This window comes from Eptatretus burgeri, unplaced genomic scaffold (assembly GCF_056783735.1).
Source record: "Eptatretus burgeri isolate ZD-2024b unplaced genomic scaffold, Ebu_testis_v1 Ebu_testis_scaffold_119, whole genome shotgun sequence".
In the NCBI taxonomy this organism is placed as follows: Eukaryota; Metazoa; Chordata; class Myxini; order Myxiniformes; family Myxinidae; genus Eptatretus; species Eptatretus burgeri.
Genome location: NW_028222069.1, coordinates 1 through 7,500, shown reverse-complemented (window position 1 = coordinate 7,500; position 7,500 = coordinate 1).

Genomic DNA, 7,500 nt, shown 5'->3' with positions numbered 1-7,500 from the left:
CGATGGGTTGTATTTGCTGGTGGGCAATAAAAATACAGATGAAAAAGATTCTATATTCGGAATAATAACATGTTAAAACCACAAGGGCCCTCGGTGGAGCGCATACCTCCACCATGTAAAGCCTGATCCACCAGAACATTTCGGGCCCAATACATTTTTGAAATATCATGCCATACAGCACTACATCGTTTTTGGCCCAATCTCTCAATGGTGAAGAATAACTTTATAAATTCATTAACTCTCGTATCGAGATCTGGATTCGGATCTTCACCAAAATCGAATCAATTCATCGTGGTCACACACCCAACCTGTTCACCAAGTTTCATCCAAATTCATCCACAACCTTTTGAAATATCATGCCATACAGTAATATATCGTTTTTGGCCCGATCTCTCAATGGAAAAGAATCACTTAAAAAAATTCTAATAATCGGATCCGGATCTGGATCTTCACCAAAATCTAATCAGTTCGTCCTTGTCACACACCTAACCTGTCCACAAAATTTCATCCAGATCCGTCCACAACTTTTTGAGATATCCTGTACATAAAGAAACAGACAGAAAGGGGTGAAAACATAACCTCCTTCACCTTCGGTGGCGAAGGTAACAACAACCTGTTCCACCACATCATTGCCAGCAGCTCGACATCTAAGGAGAAGAACACAAACTAAATCAATCAACCACAACACGACACAACAAGACCCAATCTAACCACGACCCGACCCAATCCAACCACGACACGACCCAATCCAACCATGACCCAATCCAACCATGACCCAATCCAACCACGACCCAATCTAACCACGACCCGACCCAATCTAACCACGACACGACGCAATCCAACCACAACACGACCCAATCCAACCACGACATGACACGACACGACGCATTCCAACCACGACACGACACGACACGACCCAATCTAACCACGACATAACACGACGCAATCAACGACGACACGACCCAACCACGACATGACAAACACGACACGATCCAACCATGACACGACAAACACGACATGGCTTGCATTTTGACGGGGCCGATCGGCCTCGCCCCTGTGGTCGATTTTCGGGGGTCTTTTTATCGGCCCCGTAAAATTAAGCTGTGAAGAAAAAAATTAAAAAATGGGCTAACATAACCTGTATGGCAAAACAAAACACCTTTGTTCAACACCAATGGTCTCCTTTTGGACACGAGAAACGGACAATGACATGGTTGAAGCCATCTCCACAGATGATGAGAATCCTGTTGTGTTGGACTTATCTTCAGGAAGCTCAGGGGATGAATCTCTTTCACAATTATCTGATGAGTCTGATGATAGTGAGTTTTGGGGGTTTCTGCCTGGAGATTTACATCAACACTAAACCTACTAAAGTTAATTAGTATTTGGCAGAATGTACTGAACACATGTATCTGTTATGTTATTGGACTGGAGAGAGAAGGGAGAAAGGGAGAAAGGGAGAAAGGGAGAAAGGGAGAAAGGGAGAAAGGGAGAAAGGGAGAAAGGGAGAAAGGGAGAAAGGGAGAAAGGGAGAAAGGGAGAAAGGGAGAAAGGGAGAAAGGGAGAAAGGGAGAAAGGGAGAAAGGGAGAAAGGGAGAAAGAGAGAAAGAGAGAAAGAGAGAAAGAGAGAAAGAGAGAGACTTGCAGATAAATTAGTTTTGTTGAGACAGAAATGCATCAATAAACCCATTAAATTTGTGACTGTTGAGATTTTATTTTTGGTCATTCAGCTTTGCAGCGAATAAAGTTTTAAATTTGTTACAAGAATAAACCTTTTGACATTATTACTGTTACTGGTGGATCCAGGTGTGGACATTCAAGTACAACCTGCATGACGAGGTAATGGAAGTGAAAAGTCAAAATTTATCCCCATGTTTATGTTGAACACAGTGGGCTCGTCCAGGGGGAGAAATGGGTTGGACTTGTGTTAGTAAAGGCCCTGTCACACCTTTTTTTTTTTTTTTGTATACCTTGGTCGAGGCTCGTATGAGAGCTAACACACAACTCACAGCAAGGGGGCATGAGACAAGAGGGGCGGGAGTGGGAGGGACAAAACAGTGGGGAACAGACACATTAGGTGAACTGTGGAAGGGAGAGGGATGGGGATGGGACGGGGAACATGGCGAAGAGAAGATGGACATTACAGGGACTTTCAGGAAGGAAAGCAGGGGAATTGAAGGAAGTGGGCTTGGGTGGATTATCGGGGGTAGAAAAGATCGAGGATTTGGATGGGGGAAGATAAGAGGTGGTGGTGAACAGCTGTTTTGAAAGCCTGGAGGGAAGAATGGGAAAGAATAGAGTGAGGAAGTTTATTCCAAAGGCGGGAAAAAAGAGGAATGAAAGAGTGAAGATGAGCAGTGATTCGTGATTTTGGTAGTTTTACCAGAAGGGGGTTGTTGGCGAACCTTGAGCGCCCTGTGGGAATGTGGTGGCGACAAATCGCAGAGAGAGCAGGGGGGGCAAGGCTGGAGAGGAGTCGGTAGAAGACAGAAAGACCACCGACCAACCTGCGGTGATTGAGTGAGAGGCCCAAAGACTCAGCTTCATTGCGGGAGATGCCGATGATCTTAAATGCCCTGGTTTCGACAGCGTGAAGCCGAGAAAGGTGGGAGGCAGGAGCACCAGCCCAGAGGGGAGAGCAGTACTCCATCAGGCTACGGACAAAAGCTTTGTAAGTGGTCAGGAGCTCAAGAGGGCCGAGGAAGGACTTTGCACGACGGAGGATTCCCAGTCGGCGACTGGCTTTTGAGGCGAGGTTGGAAATGTGACTTTCCCAGGAAAGGTCATGGCAGATAGTGAGACTCAGAAGCTTGAAAGAAAAGACTTCTTCCAGAGGATTGTTGAGAAAGTGGATGGGGGGGTTTTGTAAACGGTCCTTTCGAAGAGACATAGTGAGAGTGTGAGATTTGTCTGGATTGAAAGACATGTTCCACGTGTTGGACCAGTTTGTGATTTTATCCAGATCTGCAGTGAGCGAAGAAGCTGCTGCTTGCCAGTCTGAGGGATGACAGATGGTACGGCAGAGGGTGGAGTCGTCGGCAAAGAGAAATAGAGGATTTTCCAGAGAGTCCGAGAGATCATTGATGAAAACCAGAAAAAGAACAGGGCCCAGAACGCTACCTTGAGGAACTCCAGCCTGCACAGGAAGAGGGGATGAAAGAACTCCATTTAGGGCCACACGTTGACTGCGACAGGAGAGGAAGTCTGCGAGCCATGAGTGGAGATGGCCTTGAATACCATGGGAAGAGAGTTTGGTGAGTAGGGCAGGGTGCCAGACTGTGTCAAAAGCACGTGATATGTCCAGAGATACGGCTCGGATTTCCTGTCTGGCATTGAGGACCCCCATCCTCATTGAGGACCTCCCTCAAGTTACCTTGACGTGTTAGCCAGCGTATGGCAAGGTATCAAAATGTATGTAAAACACTGGCCAACGCGAAACTATTGATGTTTTTTTTTTTTTTTAAGTTTTTGACGTATTCATAATAGTTAGGGAGCTAGCTTAGTTTCATTTACACGATTGAGAGTGAAAGGTTTGATCGCCCTATTCTATTCAGAATGCTGGATGGAGAAATACAATCCATTTCTTGTGTGTCGCATTCCTGGCATTTAGAGGGGGTGAACCTACAAACCCCCAAAATATTGACCTTCAATTACACTTCTGAGAACAAGGCTGAAACTCATTTTGTGGATTCTGTTCCGAGCAGTATTGAATAAAATGTAACTCAAGAAAAGAAATTCCCTGGCAATATTACTTAAGAAGGCCCCTGGGTGAGGGCCAAAAAGGGTCTCAATTACACTTTGGAGAATGAAACTGAAATTCACATAATCAGATCACCGATCACCACTGATCACAAATTTATAACTCAAGAAAAAATATTTCCCGCCGTTTCTGCTTAAGAAGGGTCAGAAGGGTGTCATTTACACTTCGGGGAATGGACCTGAAATTTGGTGAATTGACTGTATCCGCATCATGGATTGATGCCATTTAACTCAAGAAATGGTTTTCTCTGGCGTTATTGCTCAAGAAGCTCCTTTGGTAAGGGCCAAAAAGGGTCTCAACTACACTTTGGAGAACAAAACTGAATTTCACACAATCAGATCCCCTATTACCACTGATCAGAAGTGTGTAACTCAAGAAAAGATATTCCCTGGCATTTTTACTTAAGAAGGGTCAATAAAGGCTCAAACGGGGTCTCAATTTTGGGATTGGACCAGAAATTTACACTGGAAAATCCGGTATTGTCACTTATCATAACCAAAGAACAAAATTAATGTAAAACAACAGTTGATGTGAATTTTGAATAATGAAATTTATTATGTAATAAACACTAATTAGATTGGTTACAATCTGAGAAGTGACAATGTCAATCTGATCATACACAAAATGAGATGAAATCATCAATACCATGCTATACCTGTTTATCATTCATCTGGAGGATCAACATGTATCGAAAAATATACATGTATGCCAATTGAAAATGTCCATTTAGGCCTTATCTATCAAATTTCTATGTTTCGAGATATCGTTAGTTTTCCCATCCCAGGGATCATCAGGTTTTGAGAACAACATCACTTTTACAACAAACACACGAACAGTTTTACACTAGTATAAAGTGAAACCTTAATCTACCAAACCAATAACAACTGAACTCTGTGATGCAGTGTGGATTATCCACCAGCCCTATAAATTGACAGGTGAAATTACAGTTACAGATAAACCTACAAAGTATAAGAATTAAATCAATTGCTGAAGCTACGGTAAGTAGGCCTAGATGTGTGAAATGAAAACATTTTCAGCAACTTCCTGTTGTGTCCAAGCCCACCAATCCCAACGTCTCCCTCTTGTTGTGACAGCCAAAATTATATTTTAATTGCAACCACAGGAGTACCATGCAGACCTGGCTTATTGCTCTACAGTATAATTCAGTCATCGTCATCATCGTCTACATCACTGTCAGTGTCAGTGCTGTCATCGTCAACATCAGTGTCACTGTCACAATGGTAATTTATGTCCCCATCTTCTTCATCATCTTCATTCGACTCCAAATTTTCTGGGATAACACTTTCTGGCATCTGAGGACATGTAAACCACACAATACTGTAGGAGTTATCATGCAGTTCCCATCCATGTTGAGGTTCCTTTGGCAATAGGTTGTCACCGGCCGCATGCCACATCATTGCTACAAAGTTGCTTCTGTGGATTTTCTGTCTCACAACACTCTCGCTACGTGGAATACTGCTTGCGTCGAGTCCTTTCAGCTTGGTAAATGGTTGTTTTCCATTTTTCGGTCCGAAGGTTTTCTCAAAGATCAAGTATCTGTGCTTGTTGAGAGGAGTTTTCTTCTTTGCACCATACATTTTCCCAGTAAATTCTTCTATAACCTTGCAGGTAGCATCATCCACCGGCCCTGAAGCTAAGGCATACAATGCATCAAGGTACTGTTCGTCTTTTTCAGCGATGGCCAAAGGACGCTTTTTGCCTTTCCTTATGAAGGCCGCTGTGCAGTCATAACCAGTATAGGCATGGAATCCTGGAAGGGCCTTGCATAACAGGTAACCAATCTGTGTCGCAATGGCTGAGATGTTTACGTAACGCCTGTTACCACGGCCTGATGTACCAAGATCCATCCACACATTCATGGAAACCTTATGACAGTGATGCAGAAGAATGACAAGGATGTCGGTATCTGTTGCTCTCACGACAATATCACCATTTCTAAGGGATGAATTGGCATCTAGCGTGTGCAAGCATACCCTCGTGTCTGCTTCTGAGTGATTGCACGCCAAGTGTGGAATAGGAGTCGCTTCTACCTCCCCATTGACTTCTTTGAATCTTACACATTCTGTGTTTACCCCGACATAGAGCTCTCTGCCTTCCAGAATAGCCGAATGCCACTGTCCTGCCCATTCATTCAACAGAAATTGTGGTAACTGCTGTTTAAATGATGACGACTTCAGGGCCTTTTCAACACTTCTAGGCCGAACCTGCTCTGGTCCAGTTATCACGAAGACGGAACCTTCTGCCCCACGTTGGTCATGCTCACTGCCCTTTATTGAGGGTTCTTCGTGTGTGTCGAAGACGATGTCTACTCTTTTGGAATGATTTGAAAGGACCATGTGTAGCAAAACCCTTGAAAGTCCACCATACGTTCGAGGCAGATTCGGTGGGAGGCAGTGAAGAAGGAAGTTCCCATCAATCACAGTTGTCTTCACTTGTGGAGGGCTATCATGCTTTCAAAAAGTGACTCTTCAATCACCTTTGCCCGTATATTATTGGTAGGCCGACTATTGGGAAAAGGCAAAAATAAGGAGAGTATTGGAAAAAGGCTACATGATTACGGACATCTTGTCAAAATTATCAAAATCACTGCGACCGGGGTGGGGGGGGGCATGGAATCAAAAACAAAGTGCCATCCCTGGCGAGGCTTACTTAAAATATTAAATTGCGGCTATAGAAATTGGCAAGTTCCTGATCACGTACTTTTTCATTATCACTGCGGCTTCTCAGTGAGCTCACATGATACTTGGTCAATGTCAATGTGATTTCCCTCCTCACATTCCAATTTCCTTCAAATTGGAGGCATACTATCACTTTCACTGAATCCACCCCGAGTAGTGAGCATCATCTGCACTGCTATGCTGCATGCCTGCACATCAAGATTGTGATATTGCCTGGTTTCAGCATAAAGTATAGCATAATATACAGTAAAAAGTGGGACACACAGATAAGCTAGCTACCTGTCCTCTCTCATGTTGCGGGTTGCTATGTGGAAAGCCAGGAAATATTTTCTTCAGCTATTTCTGACCAGTCATGATATAGGCTCACTATTATGTGAATTTCACTTTCTCCTCATACGTGTACTTGTGACCCTTTTTGACCCTCACGATATGCCTACCAAGCATGCCGAGGGGCCTTTACACTATAACAGCAGAGAGTTTATTTTCTTGAGATGTAATGGTGTCAATCCATGATGCGGATGCAATCAATTCACCAAATTTCAGGTCCATTCCCCAAAGTGTAAATGAGACCCTTCTGACCCTTCTTAAGTAGAAATGGCGGGAAATATTTTTTCTTGAGTTATAAATTTGTGATCAGTGGTGATCGGTGATCTGATTATGTGAATTTCAGTTTCGTTCTCCAAAGTGTAATTGAGACCCTTTTTGGCCCTTACCCAGGGGCCTTCTTAAGTAATAATGCCAGGGAATTTCTTTTCTTGAGTTACATTTTATTCAATACTGCTCGGAACAGAATCCACAAAATGAGTTTCAGCCTTGTTCTCAGAAGTGTAATTGAAGGTCAATATTTTGGGGGTTTGTAGGTTCACCCCCTCCAAATGCCAGGAATGCGACACACAAGAAATGGATTGTATTTCTCCATCCAGCATTCTGAATAGAATAGGGCGATCAAACCTTTCATTCTCAATCGTGTAAATGAAACTAAGCTAGCTCCCCGTCTGTAACGTGATGGACGTATGCATAACGTATTTGTAACATACACAG